A 25,776-nucleotide genomic window follows, 5' to 3' on the forward strand; every position below is an offset into this window, starting at 1 on the left:
GGGGCCAAGTTGACCAGTTAGCTGTCTGCAGAGCAAAGTGGAGGGGCTGGGAGAAGGTTGAGAAGCCAAAAGCAGCTGCGCTGGACTGGGGGTGGTCTGAAGGAGTTCCAGACGAGACTCACCATCTACCGGGCAGCTTTACCTGCTCCCAGCCCCCATTCACACTGGCAAGCAGAGCTGGTCTAAAGAAAAAAGAAAATCCTGGCCAGCCTCAGGAGCTCGCAGCCTCCTGGGGAAGAGTCAAGAAACCTAATGATTACATTTCGATAAATAGAGTCTTCCAGGGAAGAGAGAAACTAATTTTGCTCCAGGAAAACTTGACCTTTGTCTCGTAGCCTTTTCTTTCTCTTATAGAGTGTGAGTAATAGCTTCATAGCAGAGTAAGGATTCAATAAGGGGATATTTGTGAAAGCGTGCAGCAAGTACTAAAGTATGTGCAAATGTGAAATGCGGGTTTTTTAAATATACTGTATTCTTACTGCTTTTTATCTTAGGAAAAATTCATCAAGAGTGTCTCTATCAGTGATAGGGGATTAATGGCCGTTGTTTTTTGTTAAGGCAATTGTCTAGGAGAAACTTCCTGTGTTTCTCCTTTACTCTCACACTACTGTCACACTCACAACACTTGTGCCACCAGAAGTGGGGCTTTTCCACACCAAGCAATTCTGACGCTAACTGCCTGGAGTCAGCACAGACCCCACAAGTTAGGGGCTCAGTCCCACAAGACTGCCCCCACTGCAGACACCAGTCACCAGTAGGAGGTCCCCAGGTTACCCACAACTTCTGTCCTGACTTGGCTACAAGTTGGAGGTTCCTATGACCACCCCCTTGGACTTAGTCATTTACTTGAACAGCTCACAGAACTCAGGGAGACACTTTCTTATGTTTGCCAGTTTATTGTATGATAAAGGATACAGATGAACAGCCAGGTGAAGAGATGCATAGGGTGAGGTCTGGAAGGGTCCTGAGTGCAGGAGCTTCTGTCCCCATGGATTTGGGCTGCACCACCCTCCAAGCACGTGGATGCGTTCACCAACCCAGGAGCTCTGGGAACCCTGTAGTTTTAGGATATTTATGGAGACTTCACACATGCATGATCATCTTTAACTCAATCTCCAGCCCCCTCCTCTTCTCAGAGGATGGCGGATGGAGCCGAAACTTCCAAGTTTCTAACCACTTCTTGGGTCTTTCAAGCCCCATCCAGACCCACCCAGAGTGACCTCATTAGAACAAAAGACAGTCTTATCACCCAGGAAATTCCAAGCGATTTAAACACCTTGTCAGGAACCAGGGTCAAAGACCAAATACTAGAAGAAAAGATGCTCCTAGTGCTCTGATCACTTAGGAATTTACAAGGGGTTTAGGAGCTCTGCGTCGGGAAGTAGGGGCAGAGACCAACAGATGCATTTTCTGTTGTTTCATAGCAACGCTTTCATGGTTTCCAGCCTCTCCATTGGCTAAAGTGATGGCTGTCAATCCCTGGCTGAACTTTAGATTCAACTGGGAAGCTTTTAACACCGCCGTGCCCAGGCCCAGCTCCTGAAGATTCTGATTTAATTGACCTAGGGCCTGAGTGTTGGGAGGTTGCGCGTGTTTTCCAGGTGATTCTAATGTGCAATCCATTCGGAGAGCCCTCGAGCCGAAGGAGCCTAATTCTACTGTCGGGTAGTGAGCAGAGGTTTACAAAAACCACACAGGCAGCAACAGAATCACTGGAGGCCACTTTGAATCTATATCTATGTATATGAATTTCATAAGCCCCACCTTAGACTTAATGATTGAGAACAGCTGAAGTTAAGGCCTGGCAATCTGTATTCTTTACATGTGACTCATGATATTAGTAGGAACTACTAACAGAGAACAAAAAGTGTTATGTGGACCCTAAAATTGAGGGTCATGAGTAATGACCAGACAGGACTATCATGAGGATTAACTCAGATAGTTCAAATTATGCCTACTGCTGGGCACGTACGAAGCATTCAATAAATGTTAGTTGCCTTTATTATTATTGCAAGAATGAGCAAGAGCACCTATGTTACCCCAAACCAAGAAGAGGGTCTGATTTGTTAGCGTGGCAGTGACCTTCTCTAGAACAGGACTCAACTACAGCTCTGGAGGGAAGCTCTCCTCGCTTCCAGATCCCCATGACTCTCCCAAACAATGGCTCCGGGTGTCCTGTAGCCTTGCACACAGCTCCAGTCTCTTCTCTGAGGAACTTCCCTGTTTCTGAGTACTTTATCACATTTCTCTCCCAAACAATGGCTCCGGGTGTCCTGTAGCCTTGCACACAGCTCCAGTCTCTTCTCTGAGGAACTTCCGTCTTTCTGAGTACTTTATCACATTTCTCTCCCAAACAAGGGTTAACTGTGGAGCCTGAAACTTCTATAATCGGGGGTGGGGAAGTCTTAAAATGAAAATAATTTTAAAAATTATACCAATTTAGATGTGAAAGGAAAAACACAACACATTACAAATGTGAGAAAGCCGACAAATATCATATGCATCACAAAACCAGAGAAATGACCCAAGTTTATTAATTAACTGCCTAACACATGTATATTATACATTTTTTCCTACATATCTGGACTGCCGACTCTGGTCTCTTCTTCACGAGCCGATGACTTTGAATATTTTCTACTGAGAGAGAAGGGGCAGATAAGTTGGTCTTTCCTCTAGCATGGCTGATCAAAGTTTGTCCTTTCATTACTGTTACTTTCGTTTCAGACTCACAACGTGTCATTGAAAATATTGTGCAAATTTGTAGAATTGTTGTCAAATCCGAAAAGCCTTCTCTCAAGTTTCTTTTATATATGATCTATTATTGAACTTACTAGCTATTTATAGTAAAAGTACAGGTGTGTGCCTTCTAAACACAGGAATTCTAGAAAACTCAATTGCATTCTATTTCCCTTGATAAAGAAAAAATTATATGGTGCCATTGTAATTTGTATGTTGCATATTATATACTCCTGACAGGGGAAAAGCTTCCAATTTTGACTAGAGGTTATAAGAACAAAATCCTCTGTTGATAATTTTGCTGGTCTCATGTTGGAAGATTACTCCACAGACGGGCTTCTGGCTCCTGGAGTGTTAAACCCTATTTGTCCTATGTGGATGTCACATACCTCCACTGCCAGGTGCCGTAAGAGGTAATAATATCTGAATAAGATCTCACTCCATACCTTCATGGACAAGGCAGTTTGAGGAGTACAGCTGGAAGCCATTCCTACCATGCGACAGCCCATTTCCATCTGTTCATAGATGGAAATCACTGTGAATCTCATACATGAATCCTGCTAAATCCAAACTACATGTATGCCAACCCAACTTCCCCTTAGCCGAATTCCAAAAAATGCCCAAGGTGATTCCGACGCTACCTGATCAAGAGAGGAAGTTTAACAGAGGGGAAGTTGTCGTGGAAAGAGACATTGGTTATGACTGATTAGAATTACAAATAGCTCAATTTTGCAAATATGACAATGTGCACATTTTGTTAGGAATTATCCCAGAGACCTGGGAGAGGCTCTAAGAAGTGCGGAGCCATCAGGTCTAAGCTTCATCATCTTCACGAGGAACCCACCTCTGTACCCTCCCACCCTACCCCCCACCATCCCTGGTTGTGCAATATGAACCATAGGAAAGATAAAATAAATAAGACGGACAACCTGAATGATTGCCGTGCCATAAATTGCTTCTGGCCCCAAAGATGTGGAAGACATATGTCTGGCATATGTGAGTCTGTTTTAGATTATTATTTTTTTAAGTTGGATGTCAATAATTCTTTTTTTCTTTTTTTCTATTTTGGTCTATTTGTAGAAACTGCACCCTTCATGAGAGTTGTCAATCTTGTTTCTCTTTTCTATTTTCTAATGCCCGTTGAACAAAGCAGAAAGAAGCAACATACCTGGTCTTCCTGAATTTTAGATATGTGATATATCAGAGAAACTAGGAGAGGAAAATTGTCTCAGGGCACATTCCCACCTTCTTTCAAGAAGTACCGTCTCTTACATGGTATTAAAATCATCTGTGGTTCACCCATCCCTGCTGTTTCTAGAAGGAAATACAGACCAGTGGCTAAAGTGACCACATGAGAGTCAGGAATTTGGGGAGAGTGCTTTTTTTAGCTTATATTTAGCAGTTCTAACCCAAGGCTCTAACACTAGCTCTTTGTGGCCCACAGAGCCAGGCCTGAAATGACCTGTATATGCTACATTTCCCACAAACACTGTAAGAAAAACAAGGCGCTAAATGAGCTAATATATGAGATCGCCTTACCATCCCAAGATGGGATTTGTAGTCACAGAAAACGGTTTGTGTGTTTTCTTCTTAGTAGAACTCGTGACTCTGAAATTCAAAGGTTCTAGAAACATGAACTATTTCGAAACTACAACTTTATCAACTGTCTGTATGACTAATTATAATGATGTCAGGGGTAAATTCTCCTAATGACGAGCAATTCCTCTAAAATGAGATTGGGTTTTCAATGATTCATTTGTATCTTCTGAAACAGCTAATACAACTGGTCTGGGATGGATAGATGATGCCATGATTCCAGCAAACGTTTCCACATGTGGAAAGTTAAGCTTTGATTCTCAATTTGCTATTTTTGCTGTTCCCCTTTCATCATTTCGTTATGACCATGTATGTTTTCAAAGGGCTGGGCCCTTGGTACCGTTTCATGCCCACATATGGCATGGAGCTCAGCCTTTTCTTTGATGATCTACAGTACATCTTATGGTTCAAGGAGAAAAAAAGGCTTGCACCAAGAACAATTAGCAAATTTATTAGATTTCTTTTTAACTTTTGTAAAGTCTGAGCATTTGTTTGTTTTAACCTTTGCTGCCACGCATTACAGCTGTTGGTTCCTGTCAGTAAAGGATGCTATGTTTGCATTCCCCCCAGTGTGCTTGCGTGTCACACACCTTGTCTTTTGCAACAGAATCTTCTCACATTGACATGGAGTCATGTCTTTGCAATAGGATCAGAAGCAAAACTCTCATTCTTGAATTTTCTAATTCTTGATGTGGACCATATTTGCAAACAGTGTAAGAGCTCAATTTTTTACTTTGTTCATAAAATAGTTTTGAGTCTGACATGGATATGTTTTCATCCTCCTTGAAAGTACTTTCCTGGTTCCAGTGAGAAAATACTACTTTGGAAGTTTAAAATTAACTGTCAGTTACTATATAAACCATGTCTCACTTCTTTTTTTTTTGAGGAAGACTGGCCCTGAGCTAACATCTGTGCCCATCTTCCTCTACTTTATTTGTGGGATGCCTACCACATCATGGCTTGCCAAGTGGTGCCATGTCCGCACCTGGGATACGAACCAGAGAACCAGGCCGCCAAAGTGGAACATGCGCACTTAACTGCTGTGCCACTGGACCGGCCCCCACCATCTCTCACTTTGAGTCAGTCTCTCCCAACATGTGCTAATCTAGATGGGAATCAATTCAGAATTTTAGCTTTTGACCAACATCAAACTCTCTTTGAATATTGAGTGCTTCTAAATTTCTACTTAGGTGGGGCCTGGAGATGGTAATCCCATTGGAAGGAGAGTAGCCAGGGTTTTACTTAAAATGCATGCTTGTTTAGGGTTTCTTTGGGTGGGACTGATGGAGACTATGCGGGATCTAATTTCCCTGCCATTGCCTTGAAAAAATGATTAAGTAATTGGAGAATCTTTGCCTAATAGCCTTGAAATGTCCTATTCTTCACAAACTTGGGTCTTTTCAAAATCCCATCAACTGAGAGACAATTTTGCATACTTCCTAACTTCAAGAAAAACAAGCATGCGTATCTTTTTATAGTTTACAGAGTACTTTCAAATGCATTCTCTTATTTTCGATTCTCGACACGCCTGGGAGGTGTTATAAATAAAGAACCACATTGAGGCTCAGAAAAGGTTGTGGCTGGCCTTCTGTGGGGACGGATCTCAGCAGCTATGCTAGTGACATTTGTTCTGGGGCCACGGTGGGCTATGGCAGTGCCAGCTGATTGAGAGCTGTCTCTTTCAACAGAGTCATTTGGAAGAGGATGGCTAAGAGCAGCTGCTGAAGCCGAGGATTCCAAATGGTATTTCTAGCTTTTACAGTGAAGCTGGGTAGAGTATATGTCTGCCTCAGCTTCTCCATTAATTAGGTGAAGATCATTCATTCATCTGTTTCTTCACTCACTCGTGTGTTGATTCATTCATCTAACAAATAATGAATGAACACCTGCTGCTATGTGCCAGAAATTATGCCAGGTTCTGGAGATGGGATGGTGAACAAAACAAAACATGGTGCCCTATTCTTATAAAGGTTCTGTTTCAATGGCGGAGATCTGACAATCATTCATTCACTCAACAGTGTTAATAGAATCGTTGCAGAAACTCACGGGAAACTAAAATTGGAGGTCAGTGCTTTGAGGACAAAGGGACCTGGTGGCCTAGGAGGGTACCCAGGGGAACTCACCTGTTCTGAGATGTCAGGGAAGGCTTCCTGAATAAGCAATATACAAACAGAGATCTTAAAGACAGGTGGGGTTAACTAGGCAAAGGGAGTGTCAGGATAGGCAAGACTAACAGTATATACTGACTCAGAGTTGGGACAGCAGACAGGAGGACAAGCATACTGAATTTCTTAGAGTGAACAATCACGTGTCCGATAAGTGTAATGTGTTTTACATTATTTACAATAAAGGTGACCATGCTACTTGACCACTGGACACTCTTCACTAAGCATTGTCCTAACCCACCACTGCACCTGGTGAAAACCAGCTGGTCTATTTTGGAAGCCTCACCAACCAGCTTCAGCTGGAAATTTTCTTCATTCTCAAGGGTATGAGCTCATCCCCACAGCAGATGGGTTCCCAATAAATGAAGATTATGCAATCTGATTATTTTTGTGTCTTGCTGACTCCCCTTGGAAGACAGAAATGGAGAATGGGTCTCCATCATCTTCCTAAATTAGAGGAGAATTTCCTCCTTGTGGCCCGCAGATTGAGAGAAAACATGCAGTTTAGAACTAGGTGGCAATTCCGCCATCAGGGTCCACTAACAATAACTTGTTCACTGTGAACAGTCCATTAATTTTTATCATAGGGTACATCAGTTAAAGTAGCGTGGGCTTCTGCAGTGGATGCTTTGGCAATCCTAGTGACTTACAACAGAAATTCACTTATGGTAAGTCCAACGTGTCCTCCTTGGTAGACAACCTTCCATGGGATCTTTCAGGGTCATCCTATAACTCTGTCCTCCTCCGGGGACTCAGTGGCCTGGAAGACAGAGAAGGGAAGCACCTTTCAGAGTTTTTTATCGGTCTGACCTAGAAGCGGTGTTCTTCCCTTTTCTTCACACCCCATGGCCAGAACATTTACGTGGCCAACCCAACCGCCAGGGATGCTGGGAAGAGCAGGTGGATGGGCAGCTGACCTGGTTACCACAGAGGGTTAGCTTAGCCCAGGTTAAAGGTATGTGCCCTGGAGTCAGAGAATTAGGTATGAATCCCAATTCCCAGACTAAATCTTCTTGTCTATAAAATGGAAATAAGAACTCTTGAACGAGCCATTGTATGGAAAATACTTAATCCAAACCTGATAAATAGTAAGTACTCAATAGTGTCAAGCCATTATTATCAACTTACTCCTTTGCTACAACATATAAGCAAATTTAGAGATATCTTATCCTTTTGTATCATCTCATCTAAGAAATGAATGGGGATACAAAACAATATTCCTTAATTTCTCAAAGATGAAAAAAATCCTTAATTTTCCAAAATTTGTATAGGATTATTATCCATGGGCCTCTTTTAAGTTCCCAGGAGAAATTTAAGGAAGTCTTTTGACAGACGGTTTTGTCAGGACATAAACAAACTGTGACCCAAGATGCTAAGTAGGCCATTTTGGTGTCTGGGGTAGCAGATGCCGCTGGGGATTCACAGCTGAGTGAAAGTCACAAGGCTAGTGGTTCCTAGAAATCTGAAGGTCCCTCTCTTCTCTCCTCCCTGTGGAGCCTGAATCCCAGCGCGGGGGCTGCCTCTCCCACTCCGTGCGGCCCTGCTTGTGCTACCCTAAGCCAGCATTTGTTATGATTTCCCTATTCTGGGGCAGCCCCCACGGCTTTTCCACAGCGCCTACCGGTCTGGGCCAAATAACCTGCCGTTTATTTTCTCTCTTAGCCAAGTCAAGGGTGCAGGGCACCCCCAAGCATTTTCTGAAAAAGAGGAAGTGCTTGTTGACCTTCAGCCCTGGGGGGCAAATTGCAACTGACACCTTGTTTGGGGACTCTGATCCAACCATGGCAGCAGAAGGACATAAAGTGCCAGCTCTCACTGTGTGCTCAGGGGTAGGAATGGAGGACACAAAAGAGGTTTGTGTGGCCTCCTTTGAACAACTGATGTTATATTTAGCTCACCTCCCGTGCCCATGAAGCCCTAGGTAAATCCTTGGAAAAAATTGGCTCAGCTGTTGTGACACAACCTGGCCTTTCTCTAAAAGGCCTCTGCAGGAGATTCAGAGCATCTCCACTGATGATATCAAATCTAGACCACAACAGCAAAAATCACTGCTTTGGAATGTGGGTAGACATTATCAGGCAGCCACTGGCAGGGGGTGTGGGGGAGGGCTTGCTGAGAAGAAGGGATCCAGAATTCTAGCCAATGCCGTCTAACAAATGACCCATGTTTAATCCATTGTATAGAATAGAATACTTGGAGAGCTGGGGAATCTTGTTAATTTAGAGTAATCCCTTCTCTTCTGTCAAGGCTACATCTTGACCACCCAAGAAAACTACTCGTCTAGACTGGTTACAACTATACAAAGTGAAATAAATTAAAGGTGGTTTGTTTAGTTCTGTTCAGCATGCTTTACATAGACATTAATTCTCCCAATGATCCTAAGAGGTAGCCACTATCATTGCTCCATTTTACAGATAAGAAAATAGAGGGGCCAGCCCCATGGCATAGTGGTTAAGTTCACCATGCTCCACTTCAGTGGCCTGGGTTCATGGGTTCAGATCCCAGAGTCCAGCCTACACCACTCATCAGCTGTGCTGTGGCAGTGACCCACATACAAAATACAGATGTTAGCTCAGGGCAGATCTTCCTCAGAAAAAAAAAAGAAAGAAAAAAAATGGAGGTAAGGTCACCAATCCAAGGTCATGAAGCTCACAGGAAACCATCAGAAGCGAGATTTGATGTGGCTGTTCATCACTGTATTTGGTAATTGTAGAAAACACCAATTCACACACTGCATTGTTAGCCATCTACCAGCAGGAGGTCCTTCCTGGTGCTTGCCCTTCACTCCACTCCCACAGCCATTTGAGCACAGAGTCTCTGGTCTGCGTGGCTTTGGCATATTTGGTAATCCTTAAGATACAAGTCATTGGGTGCCTTTCTCTCTCTTCTTCTATAGCTACCTATCTGAGTTTCTTTGTTGTGTTTGAGATTGAAGGATAAAAACAAAACTGTTTCCCCAAAGACTCTTCTGAAATACTCACTTCTGCCTTTAAGCCTAGATTCTATTGCTTTGGTCTAGGTTAGAGGTACTTGATAATAACAGCTAACATTTATTTAATGCTTGATATATGTGTACTTCACATGTTTACACTGAATTCTCAAGGCAACCAAATGAGCGAGGTACCATTAATGTCCAATTTTATAGACAAGGAAACTGAGTCACAAGGCACTTTAAGTCACTCACCCAAGATCAATCAGCTAGTGAGTTGTGGAGCCAAGACTCAAACCCAGTTTGCCTTCAAAGCTCAGGGTTTGCAGCACTCTGCAATAAGGCCTCCACGGGGTCCTATGAGAACGTGCTGCCTGCGAAGTCGTATTCACGGGATCCTCACATTATCTCCTTCCTTCTTCTGTTCTAGTTGCCAGCCCACCATTTCTACAGCCACGTGAATCATAAATGCAAGGATCTCTGACTCGTTTCATTGCTGTTTTAATCAAACATCAAAGATTTCTTGATTGGGCCTGGTGACACGGTAGTCACAGAATCCCAGCTCTAGGGCTGGGTCTCAGTTCCACTGACTGCCAGTCAGGTGATCATTATCTTGTTACTGAATTCAGTTTCCTCCACTGTGATGTGGGCTGTAACATGGGCATAAATAAGACCTCAAAATTTCCTTGTAAGAGTGAGAGATTGCAGGTAAACCTCTTAGCACCATGCTGGTAAACAGCATTCAATAAAGGGTAACCATTGCCGTTGTTAACATTTCTGTTTTACATTTCAATCAACAAACATTTATTGAGCTCCATGCCAGTTACTGTGCTAATACTGAGAGAGAAACACAAAAGGATAGGATAAGGTATTTGCTACAACTTTCAAAGCAACTGGGTAAATCAGGTAAGTAGGAAGACGATAACTAGCAAAGCATAGAGGGAGACGATAGAGGCCAGGTGAGAAGTTCAGATAAGAATACTGTCGAATTTCAGAGGAAGAAGGGACTAGAGCTCAGAGCAGGATTCAAGGAGGAAGATGAAGAAAGGATAGGATTCACATAGGCTGGAGGAGAGGGGAGGGTTTCCAAATAGAAAAAATAATGCAAGCAAAGGGCAAAGGTGGGGGGGATGGAATCTACACTGTGTTCATAGTTACCATATATGATCAACCTTCTAAGTGGCTTACAGTTCAGAGAGAGAGAGAGAGAATGAAAGAGACAGTTGGGGACCCAAGAGACACAAGGACACAAATCGGAATGACTGGAACAGGGAATTGAAGGCAGAAAAAAGCTAGTGATTTCCTCAACCCTATGAATTCATATTGTAGCCAGAAATAACATCAAGGATTCCCGTTCCCCAGCAAGATTCTCACTACGAGACCCTGTGCTTTCCCCAGCAAAGGAGGGTTAACACCCCCTCCATTTTCTTTAGACTCTGTTTATGGTAAAGTACAAACCAAAAAGAAGTGGGAAGGCTCATAAACGTAAACAGTTGGGCAGGACAGCCTCTCAAAGGAACCTGTCTATTTGTTGAATCTTTCAGCTTTGAGACAGATTCCGCACACATCTGTAGAGTCAGAGCCATCGGCGGCAGAGAGGGCCAATCCTGTCATTAATAAACTGTTTGGGTTACCCTCTGGTTCAGAGCCTGCTGACTTTTCACGACTTTCCAAGCCAGTTATTTAACAAGAATCTCCTGAGCAAGCAGACACTTAGTTCTCAGGCTTTGAGGAAGTGCCTGCCCAGTGTGGGGGCTGGAGAGAGGATCAGAACTGAATGTGGAACTCATTGTGATTCTCAGTTTTCAAAAATGCTCAAAATCTCCTGCTTTCTGCCCCTCCCAGGCGTTTGCTGAGGGCCAACACTGGCGAGTAGCCTTGGCGTATTTCTTGCTCCTCTGCCCCTGTGCTGTTCTCCAAATTGTGAACGCTGCTCAGAAATTCAAGTCAATTCCTTTGAATCTAAATCAATTCACAGTTTTCTGTGCCACCGGGAAAAATACACAGACTTGCGTCCACAATTATTGTCTTTCCCTCAGCTAGCGATTTTATCTTTTTCCCGTTTTCTTGAGATATAATTGACCTGCAGCCCTGTATAAGTTTAAGGTGTACAGCATAATGACTTGACTTATATATATCGTGAAAGGAGTACCACAATAAGCTTAGTTAACATCCACCACCTCATATAGATACAAAAAAAAAAAGATTTTTTTCCCTTATGTTGAGAGCTCTTGGGATTTACTCTCTTAACAACTTTCACAGATACTGCTCATCAGTGTTAACTATAGTCATCATGTTGTCCATCACGTCTTTAGGACTCAGGTATCTTACAATTGGAAGTTTGTGCCCTTGGCCCACCTTTATCCAGTTCCCCCTCCCCCACCCCCTGCCCATGGTAACCACAGATCTGATCTCTTTTTCTATGAGTTTGTTGTTTTGTTTTGCTTTTTGGATTCCACATATCAGTGAGATCATACAATACTTGTCTTTCTCTACCTGACTTATTTCACTGAGCATAATGCCTTCGAGGTCCGTTCACGTTGTTACAAATGGCATAATTTCCTCCTTTTGTATGGCTGATTAATATTCCATTGTGTATATATACCACAACTTCTTTATCCATTTACCCATTGATGGACTCTTGGGTTGCTTCCAGGTCTTGGCTATCACAAAGAATGCTGCAGTGGACCTGGGGGCGCAGCTAGTGACTGTAGATGAGCCTAACGGTGTACCTGAGATGAGCAGAGACCTTGGTGGCAGACTGATAGAGGTCCAAATTACCTGTCTCCTTCAAATACAGGTCCGTCCTTTGCCTGTGGCATGAACTTGGCAGGCTACTTGGTTGTCCTGAGCCTCAGCTTCCTCTTCTGTAAAATGGGGTGAAAAAGCAGTTTCTTCCAGGACAGTTTTGAGAACAAGAAATCCCACCTAAAGCAGTCAGCATATCGTATAGCACATATGAGGTACTCCACAGAGAGTGGTGGTTTCCTTCTGAATCCTTTATTCATCATTTAAGCACTCCTAGAGATCTAGCCTTGCCAGGAAGGCCCTTTGCAGCAGCTTTAGAGATGAATTTGCAAGGGCTTGAAACAAAAACCACCTTCGTATTTTTCACATGCATTACCAATTTCAAACCGAGAATGGAAGAATCTGGAAAATATAGAAATATTCTTTGTCCAGGCTGCTTTACGTAGATCAATGTCCTGCTCCCGCTCCCAGCCTTGACTGCTAACCAACCCCCCTCACCTGCCTTGCATTTTGCTTTTCTGGAAGCCTGGGTGTCTTTACATATGGAACATAGTTTCTCTATAGGTCCTTTAATACACTAGAAATTCCAAAACAAAGCAGACCCCAGCAGGGCATTGGTTCCACGTTGGCAAATAAGCCTGCAATTAGGCGCCACCTCTAGTATTACAGTGTGTTTTTAATTAAGGAAGGAAATGCAACTCCAGACTTCAAGGGTTAGCACCTAGCCCTATGCAAAAGGCCAGCGGGCTAATGGACAGCTCATCTCAGAGCGGAGGTACCTGGAGCCAGACAGATCCCTTTCCACCCCTGCTGTCCGTCAGCCCCACCAGCTGCCGGATCCTTCTTCGTGCATTTGCACTTCAGAAAGTTGGGTTAGGAGAACGATGGATCACCCATTAACTGGCATTTAAGAGCAGAATTATTAAAATCGGGTTGGATGACTACCTCACACAATTGAATATGATGTATGCTTTGTGAAGATCCTGTGACATTTGAAAAATGGGGCCCATCCAAGAAAGAAAATTGTGTCTGTGGCTAAAAGAATTGAAGTTGATGTCCTTTACTAGAAGAAAATTCAAATTGCTTTTAAAGACAATTTGCTGATTGTTTCTAGCCTACTTCCCATCTAAGGTCTCACAGATTAAAAGGGTGACAATGACTCAGGTTTGTGTGGCAGTCCTGCAGTTCACATGGGCGCTCTGGGATTGTGGGTGTGGGGTTTTGGACCCAGGCCCGCAGGTCTGTGACATACTCTAGGCGCTACCTCGGAGGAGCTTTACTGATGACCCCAACCATCACACAGGCTGCCAGCAGGAGGGCACGGGGACATGCTGCCATGGGACTGTGAAACCAGTGTCTGGGGCCATGTTGCTCATGTGACATCCCTTTCCCGTTACTTGGACAGCCAGACACTGAGCACAAGAGGAAAGTCTGCTTAGAAAGAGAATTCTACTTTTATTTTTTTCTGTAAAAACCCATCCCAACCTCAAGAGAAGCAGCAAAGACTGAGTGGAGAACTGAAAACTGCACCCGTTTTGGTCTGCTTCTGCCCTGACGTCCTAGCACAGTGCTGGATCCTTCATTTTTGCTTCCCTTTTGTTTTCATAAAGAAGGAATAAGGACCCGCCACTGCCCTGTGGTGATTCTTTACAAAGCGATCCTCTTGGGTGATTATGAACGGCTGAGTTCTTAAATTTCACAAAGGGTAAAAATAGCTGATACTGCAAGAGTAATGACAATATGCAGTTCTTTTTTTTCTTGGGAGAATCCTGCCAGAGCTCACTTTAGAATGAAAAGGGAAATGTCGGAAATTTACAGGAAAATGTTCACAAGCTAATGGTGTGTGAGAACAAAAACAGGATACACAGCTGTTCTAGCAGAGCAATTTCCATTTCACAAGGGGAGAACATCTATATGGAAGAGTCAGGTGGAAAAGGCCATTATCATGAAAGTAGGCACCTGTGAATACTCCCTATAAGGCAGGTACCAGCTATTTGTTCTGGAGACATTATATAATTTAATCCTCACCACAGCCCTGCCAGGCAGTGACTGTCACCACCATCTCCATCTGACATATGAAAACAGTGATGTTCTTTGCAAGGTGCCTCGGTAAGAAGTGACGCAGCCAGAAGCCAGACGGTGGTGCAGCTGCTAAGTTCACACGTTCCGCTTTGGTCGCCTGGGGTTCACCTATTCAGATCCCAGGTACGGACCTATACACTGCTTGTTAAGCCATGCTGTGGCAGGCGTCCCACATGTAAAGTAGAGGAAGATGGGCATGGATGTTAGCTCAGGGCCAGTCTTCCTCAGCAAAGAGAGGAGGATTGGAGGCAGATGTTAGCAGAGGGCTAATCTTCCTCAAAAAAAAAAAAAAGAAAGAAATGACAGAGCCAAATGCAAACCATGGCAGGTGCTTCTAGAATTCACGCTCTTTGCCATCATGCTGTAATATAGCAGTTATTTCTGGGAGTGGAATTACATTACAGATACATTTTAACTTCCTTTCACTTTCCTGCATTTTCCGACTTTTTTTATAATGAGCATATATTACCTGAAAAATCATAAAACAAAAAGCATATACAAAGAGGAAAAAAACATATACATTGTAAAAAAACAAAAAATCACACTTGCTTTATCTTGGAGATGTTCATTTAAACCAGATTTAATTGGCTCTAAAACAAGTCACTTCTAATTTAAGGTGAAAATCTTAAAGAACAACTTAAGAACTCCAAAACTTGAGAGAGCAGATATTCTCACTTACTACTTCTCTGTAAGATTTTGATCATATGACCTGATCATCCTTAGTGTTTTTCCTATCGGTTATGACATCCCCCGCCCCAAACTTGGCCAGCTGAAGCTCTTCACATGCTCTTTTTCTCACACCTCTTTGAGTAGCTTTTTCTAGAAACTCCCCTCTGCTTCTTTCACCTTCCATGTTTCCCCTCTATGGTTTCCTCTCAGTCTGCATTCAAACTTAGATCATCCCATCTATCCTTAAAGACAGTTTTCTCAAGCTTCTACAGTCCCCAGACGGCACGCTAACTCTCTCCTGTCTTCTCTAGGAACCATCAGGTGGAATACACAATTCCCAGAGCCCCCACATCCTCATCACCCACTCCTTAAACCCTCAGAATCTCGGCCTCTGCCCCTAAGTCCCTGTTTCCCTCAGAAATCACCAGTGACCATTCACTTGTCACATCCAATGCCAGTTTCCCATCGTCCTCAGCGTTTCTGTAGCTTTGATCACCTTTTTGCCTGGAGGCGCTCAGCAGCCTTGGCTTCTCTCTCCCTCTGGTCTCCCCCTCCTCTTCCTTCTCAGCTTCTGTTGCCAGTTCCTCTTGCTCCTCATTCCACCTAAATGGATAAACCCAAAGATCAATTCTCAGTCTTGTTCTCTTCTCTCCGTAGACTCCCTTTGACTCTTGGGATTTTTTTAGTACCAGTACATTCACGGCATAGTTTATCCTTGACTCTCAAATATATATATGGGAAGCTTACGCTCTATTGTGCAAGAGAGATAATAACTAAACAAATAAGCAGAAGAAGGTCATCAGGAAGTCTTCCTAACATGATGACATCATGAGACCCAAATGATAAGAAAGAACTGGCAAGCTAAGTTCTAGAGGAAGAACAGAGGGCAAAGAGAAGAGCAAGTGAAAAGATCTTGAGGCAGAAATAAGTGTGGCCTCTTCCAGGAAGGGAAGACAATATGGCTAGAGCATGGTGAGCAAAGGGAGCGGGGAAGGAGTGGATGGAAAACTAGACTTCTCTCTGAAACAGATCCTACAGCACTGGGCAGCTCCGGTATTATCATCATTCTGTCTTGAAATAGCATTACTGACATAATGTCTTGTATCTCCTACTGTAGGCATCTCGAATGGAAAGATCAGATCTGACTTGTTTTTCTATCCCCTCCAGCTAGATCAACACAATATTAAATTAGTTGAATTTCAGTGAAGAGATAAGAGAAGACAGAAATGAAATCTGTTAAGAATCAGACCTTCCCCAAGTTAAAACCAGCCTTTGAGTCACTCATCAAGATGGTGCCAGAAATAACATCACACTGAAACGTTAGTAATATTTAGCCAGAACAACAAAGGCAAGTGTCCTTTTCTAGTTTGCCTCCGCCTGCCTGGGAATTTAGCATCCCCCAAAGTCACTCATCTGGGACAAGATTTTAGGGCGTGTGCATGTTTTTCATCTCCACAGGACCAGCTGTGGGTGGAGGAGAATTTCTAACACAAGATAAGGTCACACTGAATTAACCCACAAGATTCTTTCCTGGGGAAGTCGGCTACATGTTGCAAAGTCCGTAACACTGCTAATTAAAGAAACATTTTCTGAGATGCTGGGATCTCTCATAAGAAGTGTTGACTCTCGATGACATGAAGAATGACTAGCATCTTATTTCATGCATTCCAAAGAGAAATCTACACAGATGTGAATGTCTGCTCTCCGTAACCATTGCTTCTGAAATAAGACTCTGAGAAATCTCAGGAGTTTAGCTTGGAGCTTGGTGTCGGAAAACCTAGTGGAAAGGGAAAACATTCTTATGTTTCTTCTCAACTCTCAATACCCCGCTACAACACTACTTCACTTCTGACACCAGATGTGTGGGTTTTCCACACGTCAAGCAATTCTGTGACACCAGAGGGGTGTCCTACAATTCAACTCTATTCTGACAGTGTCTACCTGGAGATAGCGTCAGATCCCACAGGTTAAGTGTTCAATCCTAAAAGGCTGCTCCCAGCCTCAGATGCCAATCAAAAGTCCAGGTTGTCACCTACGTGTCTGAACCAGCTATAGATCAGAGGTTCCCACGACCCCCTCCTCTGGTTCAATTAATTTGCTATAGTAGTTCACAGAACTCAGGAAATCGTTTTACTTACTAGATTGCCAGTTTATTTTAAAAGGATATAACTCAGGAACAGCCAAATGGAAGAGAGGCATAGGGCAAGGCATGGGGAAAGGAGAGCTGAGCATCCGTGCCCTCCCCAGGTACACCTCTCCACATGCTCACCAGTCCAAAACCTCTTGAAACCCAATCCTTTGGGGTTCTTATGGAGGCTTCCTTATGTAAGCCGATTGATTAAATCTTTGGCCGTTGATGATTGCTTCCACCTCCAGCCCCTCCCCCTCCCTGGAGGGGAAGTGTGGGACTAAAATTTCCAACTCTCTCATCACACAGTTGGCTCCCCTGGCAACCAGCCCCCATCTTTAGGGTCTTTCCAAAAGTCACTCTATAACATAAACTCAGATTTGTTGAAAGGAGCTTGTTACAAATAACAAAAGATACCTTTATCACTCTTAACACTTAGTAAATTCCCGTGGTTTTAGGAGCTCTGTGCCAGGAACAGGGATGAGGACCAAAAATATTTTTCTTATTATAAATCATACTATCACACCCAAGTTCAGTTATTATCAACTTGGTGGAACTTATTAACTTCTAATGTCACTTTCCCACTCTGGGCCTCAATGTCCTTATCTACAAAATGAGGATTTATAAAATCTATCCAGTAGGGTTGATAGGAAGATTGCAAGCTTGTGAAATTGCCTTATAAGTCATAAGAGGTCTTAGAAAATGTAAGTATGTTTGAAGCTTTTAAAAAATCTTGGCAGTATCAATTCTGGTCTTTATGTGGGGCTGCAAGGACAAAAGATTCCCAGACTTCCTTTTGATTAAGTCTGGCCCTAGACACGAGCTCCTAGGACCCAGGCCATATCTTCCAACACAAGCAGAGGAATACACAAAGAAAACTTAACATGAAGTCATGTACTAATTACCATGTGAATGATGTAAATTGCTGTAAGCAAAACTGTACCTAAAAAATCAAGTTTTAGAAAACGCAAGCAGAAACCTTTTCATTTAGAACATGGCAATAGCTTCTCTCATCGAGTCTCGCATTCCGGGGTCAACAACTTCTTGTGTCCTGTGCGTCAATGGCAGACCTGTGTTTACTGAGTGACTCGGTCTTGAAAGAGAAAGGCCTTGAAAAGTCGTTAAATAGTGATAGAAGCCATTTGAGTTTGTGTTTCGAATTGTATTTATTGAATGAAAGATTTAATTAGTACTAAAAATGAGCAAGATCCAGTTCCTAAGGCCCAGTGAGTAGCCATACTTTACGGTATCCATTTATTGCAAATGTCATAAGGTGTTTGAACAATCAGATCAATTATTTGCATTTTAACTTTTAAAATTCCTCTCTCCATGGGCTTCTGGATTCTGCTGGAGCCTCTGCCCATCTCCACCACCTGCTCTCTCGTTCAGACCTTTTCCCCATTCTGAGCTGCCTGCAAACAACCTCTAACTCCCTCCCCCACCGTCATCCCACTGTCTTCACCTTCAGTTCATTGACCCGTCACTGGATGCATCATGTGTCTGCTTAAATATCAATACCTTTAGTGATTCCTGATTGCCTATTTCATGACCAACATTTTAGCAGCAAAACACTTTTTTTATGTGGAATCGTATGCTAAACTCCCAATATATAAACTAGATTTAAAGAAGAACAGTATAACAGCATAAATATATAACATTTGTTTATTACAAGGCCACTCAATGGGAAGCATATTTGGTTGCACAACAACAAGAAAATCCTGGAACATTCTGATAAGTATGTTTTAGGTGAGTGGACACGCACAGGCCTGAATATTTGCAAAGGCCAGTACAGAGTTACTCTTGCTGACTCTTGATGACCTGGAGAATAACTAACCAATGAGACATTTACAAAAATTCCAAACAGACCCAAAGGGTCTAGATGGACAGACAATCGAACTGACTGAACACACGGTTGATTTGGCACATATTCTGCTTCACCAGTTCTTTCACATGCAATATTTTAAAAGACTTTATTTTTTTAGAGCACTTAGAGATTTACAACAAAATTGAGAGGAGAATACAGAGATACCCCATGTACCCCGCCCCCTACACATGCACAGCCTCCCCATTATCAACACCATTCACCAGAATGTATTACCAAAAATCAACCCACATTCACACATCATAACCACCCAATGTCCATAGTTCACATTAGGGTTCACTCTTGGTGTTGCACATCCTATGGGTTTAGACAAAAGTATGATGATGTGCATCCATTACAATATCATGCAGAGTATTTTCACTGCCCTAAAAATCCTCTGTGCTCTGCCTAGTCACCCCTCCCTCCCCACTAACACCCCAGCAACACTGATCTTTTTATTGTCTCCATAGTTTCGCTCGCCGTTCTTCTCATAGAACCATGATAGGCTGCCCACATTATTTTTTAACTCATTGCTCACTTTATTGCTCAGCCAAGAGAATGGTAGTAAGAGAAAAGAAGTGGAAGTTGGAGGGTGTAAAAGAAAAGACAAGAAAGACTGGATTCTATTCCCACGGTAAAGCACCACTAAGAAGTGAGTCATCAGCCACTAGAGATTTTAGAGTCATCAGCCACCCAAGGGAAATGCAGCGTGTTCACTGAATAAGACCCATTTGCGTGACTTGGGAAGATTATATCAGGGAAATACAAGTGACTACTACACAGGAGCACCTGAAATCTTTGTTGTGATAAGAAAAATGCCCTCCTTTCCTGAGAAGCCTCCAGCATCAGTCGACTTCTGACAAGATGGAGGAGGGAGAGCAGGGGATTCTGGGTAACCAGCACATCTCAGCTTCCTAGTTCCAGCCTCAGGCCCTCAACCCATCAGGTATGTTCCTGGAGTTCAGGGAAGGCCTGCCTAGAAAGTGCAGCTGAGTTCGTCCTTCCAGCTCTGAGGCTTAGGGAGCATTCATGGTGCCTCTGATTTCTCTGGCTGTCCCAGCCTCCTCCATTTTCCTCATTGCCAGGCGTGCTGGGTCAGGGCAGCGTTGTGACCAAACAGAATTAAGAGTAGATCAGATGCCTTTCTTTGCCTTTTTTGATCCCAACTCATAGTTGTGGGGCCCAAAATGATTCTACTCCAGGGTAATCCTATTTTTTTACCTCCTTAAACCACTTGGTATGACTCTCTGAGAGAGGGGACAGGAAATCCTAGAGCGTGTGTAAATAAGGCTTGAGCTCCAATTTATGGCATTGGTTTCAGCCAGATGAGGTGAAACTGGAGCATCTGACCCTAGCCTGGTCTGGCTTCTTCCTCGAAGCCCAAAGTAATGAGCAAGGAAATGAAGGATTTCATTGCTGATGCTAACTGGATAAGGAGAAACAACAGCCGAAGTATAATGTCCCCTCCTGGTTTAAATGCGAAGGTGGCAAGATTTCCTGGGGTGACCCTGGATATATAATTGAGCAGGCTTTATTAAACAACTTGTCGCATGAAGCATGTAGCGTCTCCCAGCCCACTTTATATATCACGCTGTTAGAGTCAGAAACCAGTTGGAATCTGAACCTCCACAGAGCCCGGCCTGGCAGATTTGCAGACAGTGGTGCCCATGAGACATCTCAAACTTTATGACTACATATTTAAGCATTTATAAGACTTGAACTGTGTTCCATTAAAATGAAACAAAAAGAGAGGGGGGCGGGGCAAGGAAAAAAATCCTGAGACTTCCAGCAAGGATAATTAGCCCCAAATGTTTCATAAAGGGTTTGATAGTGTTCTGGTTTTGAGCTCTTTTCTCAGGTCTGTTGTAGGAGAGAGAGAAGAAAGGAATCTATAAAAAATTCACCATTGCTTTAAAAAAATCCCATGACCAAACCAAGTAGCTGGACACATGTTTAGAAGGAAACTAACCACACAGACCTCATCCCAAGGTGACAGATTAAAATTTTACTGGAGAGAAAATGTTTAAGATACAGACTTGGCAGTTTTTTATCAGACCCACCCAAGAAATGCCTTTCTTTTATCCTCTCATCTATTTATTCTGTGTCTTCCCTGTTGGGTCTGGGTTTGGCATGAGCCTAGACAGCTTGGCGCCTGCCCAGCATCCCTCCAGCTCGGGGTTATTTCCCCGTTGCTCCCTGTACACCATTGCTGGTGGAAAGCCACGGGAGGGGGCCACTGTAACAGCAGAGATGCTCCAGGAAAGCCAGTGCTACTCCCTGCCCAGGTGACATCACATAAACGTGGCTCCACCTCATAATGCTGACCTTCATTGGGATGAGGGCCCCACCGCAGGACTGTCCTTATGAGGTTGGGCCTCTCAAAGACTCAGATGCTGGATGTTCTTTATTGGAGGGAGAGAAGTTGCTTTCTATCTGTTGCTGGGCGCCCAGCCAGAGAAGGCACATCATCAGCATGTATTTATTAAGCCTTCCCATTTCGCAAAAGAAGCTTCTGGAACAATCAGTCAACAACTGAGGCAGCATTGGTCTCCAAAAATAACTAAGAACATATAAACAGGAGAGTTTTCTGTCTAATGCCAGGGAAAACACCTTGAACATTAAGCAGACCAGACAGCATCATGCTCTGTCACACTCTGCTAATAGATGTGTGGTCCCCATCTCATAAAAGATCCTCAAGAAATAAACAGACCACCCTGATGGTTTCAACATTCACTTGCCCAAAGGAAGGACCTGGATGGATGGCCCCTTCTAGTTTCTACAACTCTTTTTTTCTTTTTTGCTAAGGAAGATTTGCCCTGAGCTAACATCCATGCCAATCTTCCTCTATTTTTTAGTATGTGGGCCACCAGCATAGCATGGCTGCTAACAGAGCGGTGTAGGTCCACACCTGGGAACCGAACCTGGGCTGCCAAAGCGGAGCACAATGAATTTAACCAGTAGGCCACCGGGGCCGGCGCTCTCCAGCTCTTTAATCCTATTGTCTCTAAGTGGAAGAAACATTCGAGTCTTCTTACTGATGGCCTGGGTTTTTATGACCTTATCCCACTACTACCCTAGCCCACTCAGAGTCAGACTATCAACAGCAGTTTAACCCTTAAACACCAACCTACTTCCCTATCAGGTATTTTTAAAGACTTACTAGATATCTGGCTTCTGAATTATCTAAAAAGAATGAGAATTGTTGGCTTTACAGTTCCACTTAAAACATTACTTTTTGATTTAGGTCTATTTTTCATCAAATTATCTATTTTGAGCTAGAGTTGTGGCTGGCTTTTGTGTCCTCGTCCTGGAAATTTTGCCATGTGAAAAAGCAGAGTTCTTCATGAATGCCATAAAAAGTGTGCAATAGGAACCATATAGCCCATAGTTTTAGAATGACTTAGTGTTTTATAATTCATGAACCCCCCACCCTGTTTGCGTGATCAGAAACTTTATGACATAAACCACAACACATCTTGTTTCTCTCAAGGAAAATAAAGGCAGAAGAAGCAGCTTTTTTTTTAACCCTTTCTTTGCCATCTTGGAAGAAGGCTTTCTGTGTTTTGCAGAAAATTCAGAGATCTTTGTAAAATGGGTGTAAAAGAATTCATTCACACCTTTTCTAGGCATTTTGGTAGGTAAAAATTCAAGCTGTATGTCTTAACCAGTTTGGGCAGCTGTAACCAAATGCCACAGACTTGCTAGCCACAGAAATTTAGTTCTCACAGTTCTGGAGGCTGGGAAGTCCAAGATCAGGGTGCCAGTAGATTTGGTGTCTGGTGGGAGCTCCTTCCTGGTTCATAGATGACCGTCTCTTTGCTGTGTCCTCATGTGTGGAAGGAGCAAGGGAGCTCTCAGCGGTCTCTTTAGAGGTGCACTGGTCTCATTCATGAGGGCTCCTCCTGAAGTCCCATCTCCAAATATCATCACACTGGAGATCAAGTTTTAACATATGAATTTGGGGGGGGGACACAAACCTTCTGTCTAAAGCACCGTATGTCCTATACACTGTTCTAATAACAGAAATTCAGCCTTCAACCATCCTTGCTCCTTCCCCGGTGAAGCCTTGTGGCCCCCAGGTCCATGAGCTCTTTCAGATGCCTTCAAATGGACTTGCCTTTCAGACTTGATGCCTCCCTTTGTTTACAGAGTTCCACCCCACCAGGTCCGCTCTCCTGTGAAGGGCACAGGGGCCCAGCATCGCAGTGACAGTGTTGGAGAAATCAAGATGGCACTGGGGATGAAAGGGAGAGCTCGTTAGTGCCTTTAATGAGCCTTCTCCAGTTTCATTTGTGGCTGAATCAGAAACTTTCTGAATCATTTACCCTGTCACAGAACAGTTTTCAGAGCGGGTAACCAACATCAGAAAGGCTAGGGCCCCTCCATCACGGAAAATTTAACACTACCCAGAATGGGGGGCACAGTGTTGGCCTGGGGACCTGGGTGCCCGCCTTTGGCTGTTTGGGCCCCCTGGCAGCACCTTTCAGAGCTCACCTGAATGAGGAGCCAAGGGCACAACCTGGGCATGCTGGGCCCCTGACCTGCTCCTTCCCATGACCCCTCTGGTCTCTATCTTGGATGCAGGGGCTTGTCTGGTATCATCTTGTGTCTGCCACTCTGATCTCCTCATGTGAGCACCTCCCAGAAACAGGGCAGTTCCAGGCCAGGGTTAAACTGATTCTGCTGATAGAGTAGGAGACAGAGGGCTCGCTCCATTCCAGGGGCAGCTGTGAGGTTGTGGCCACCTTCCCTCCAAGGGCCAGCCCAAACCCTTACTCTCAGCCTGAGCTTCCAGGTAGCAGAAAAGCTCCCCTATGGAATTTATCAGGGACCACTTGAGACTCCTCCCTCAGCTTCTAGTTTAGTTAGGTGTTGTGTTTTGAACCTTCATATTTCTTTAGTATGCCACATTTTTAGAAAGCAAGGCTATACGTTTTCTTTTCCATCCACACTTTGTGTTGAACTAAATTGGACTCTTGAGTCCCATGGTTCTTGGACACTGGAATTTGAAGTCCTTGATCTCCCTCCCTATCCTCCTCATGAGTTCATTAGAGTCCTCCCCTCCTGCTCCCTGACTTTGTAGTCAGCGACACTGTAAACTACAAAACTAATTCCAACTGGACCACTGACTGGCTGTGTAATCAACACACTCAACCACCCTGTCCATAGTTTACTAGAGGGTTGGACTGGATGGCGGAAAAGACATTGCTGACCTGTAACCTTCCAGGATTCTATGGATAAGTCAACAGTTCAGGCTCTTGGAGAGGCAAAATGGATCAGCCTCATCACGAAACTGTTCTCCAAGGAAGCAACCAGAACCTTCCCTATCAACATTCTCGTCCCATCCCTGCCCAGGTCACCCTCCATTCCTCAGTCCCTTCAGAATCCCTCAGCTAAGAGAGTTAGTATGGTGTGAAGACGCAGAAATGGAGCCATTCCTGCTCCAGACTCATAGCAACAAGATTGAGAAAAAGAAATGTTCCCAGGCTAATAGTTGGACATGATGCAGAAATCTAATTTTAACACAAGGACCTATTTTTTTTTTTGTAATGGAACAAGAAATGATGACATATACGGCATCAAATTAAATTTAAAGACTCCTGTCTTTTGAATATGAAATCACACTACATTGAAGTATGTCCTTTCTTGGAAGTGGACCAGTGGGAATGATCCCACATTCTTGCCCCGTCCTACTATTGCAGTTCACATTTTCTTAAATGAACAGCGAGGAAAGGCCGAGAGGGCTGGCTTTGGCCACAGGACATGAAGAATCTGGCTGTCCATGGGAGGAGTCACCTCGAGATCTTGGCCTCAGCGTGAAACAGTATCAGACTCCCAGAGGAAAAAGGATATTGCACAAACTCCTTCGGTTCACCAAGCAAAACGTGGGCAGTAGTAATGTTTCTTTCTAATTCACAGGGCCAAGTGGAGAGGACTTCAACAAGGACCTCATCAAGTTATTTTCCCATATTTATTTCAATCAAAGAGCTGCACTGTTTGCTTTGCCAACACATTGGAAATTAATCCCTTAGTAAGCGTTACAAGTGTGTATCCATCCGCAGTGTACAAAGCACTTCAACCGTGTGTCAGGACGTTGAACCTTATTTTCCAACCAAGGTGATGAGATGGGAAAATCTTTTGGCTGCCAGAATGGGAAACCTGATTTAACATAGGCTCTCTATCTACTTCCCTTGTGACCATCCTGTTGAAAAGACATGTGGCACATTAGAAGTCGTCGGGCAAGACAGTCACCGTGCGGCCGCATAGATTATTCTTGCTGTTGTTGGCTCCACGAGTCATTCGAGGGCTTTGTTCCATACTATATTTAGTCATGCTCGCTACAAAATTAGGAATACTTTTATATCGTTGACATTTGACACACAGACATTTTTCTGGAGGGGAAAAAAAATTCAAGCTTTCACATTAATGTTGGGAAAGTCCAGCCCCCCAAATGTGGCAGTTTCTAAAGTTGGAGCCAGGGACCAACCAGCCAGAAGTTTATCTAGCAAATAAATCCCACTCATCAGGCCAGGGAAGCATGTCAAGAGGCTCACAGGGAAGCTGGCCAAGCCAAAATGTTTCCTGAAAAATTAGAATTCCCACATAATGAATCACAGCTTTTACCTGATGAAAAATAGAGGCAAATCCGGTCGGTAATCTCACGGTCAAATAAGAAGTAGATGCAAAATATAACTAAAATCATGTGGTTAATAATTTTCAGAAGCTCAAATGATCTCCAGGTTGGCCTCTCTCTCTAATCTCCCTCTACGTTGATTAATCCCAGGAGAGTCAACAATTTGAACCACACTGTTGATGCTGGAGTTGAATTCCCTACCGCCATCTCAGGGGGTCCCGCTTCCCA

General features: G+C 43.6%; 1 protein-coding gene and 1 long non-coding RNA gene across 11 annotated transcripts in view; one reads left to right on the plus strand and one right to left on the minus strand.

Moving 5' to 3' along the window:
- FRMD4A (FERM domain containing 4A) overlaps positions 1-25,776 on the plus strand; it is a 584,597-nt gene that overhangs the window by 311,257 nt on the left and 247,564 nt on the right. The gene's annotated exons all lie outside the window — the stretch shown is intronic.
- LOC123282104 (uncharacterized) lies at positions 7,123-15,559 on the minus strand. Its single transcript, XR_011499218.1, has 3 exons — positions 15,422-15,559; positions 12,208-12,293; positions 7,123-7,257 (listed from the first exon to the last, which is right to left on the minus strand). It is a non-coding gene; the product is annotated as an uncharacterized lncRNA (long non-coding RNA).

Source organism: Equus asinus, chromosome 29 (genome assembly GCF_041296235.1).
Source record: "Equus asinus isolate D_3611 breed Donkey chromosome 29, EquAss-T2T_v2, whole genome shotgun sequence".
Lineage (NCBI taxonomy): Eukaryota > Metazoa > Chordata > Mammalia > Perissodactyla > Equidae > Equus > Equus asinus.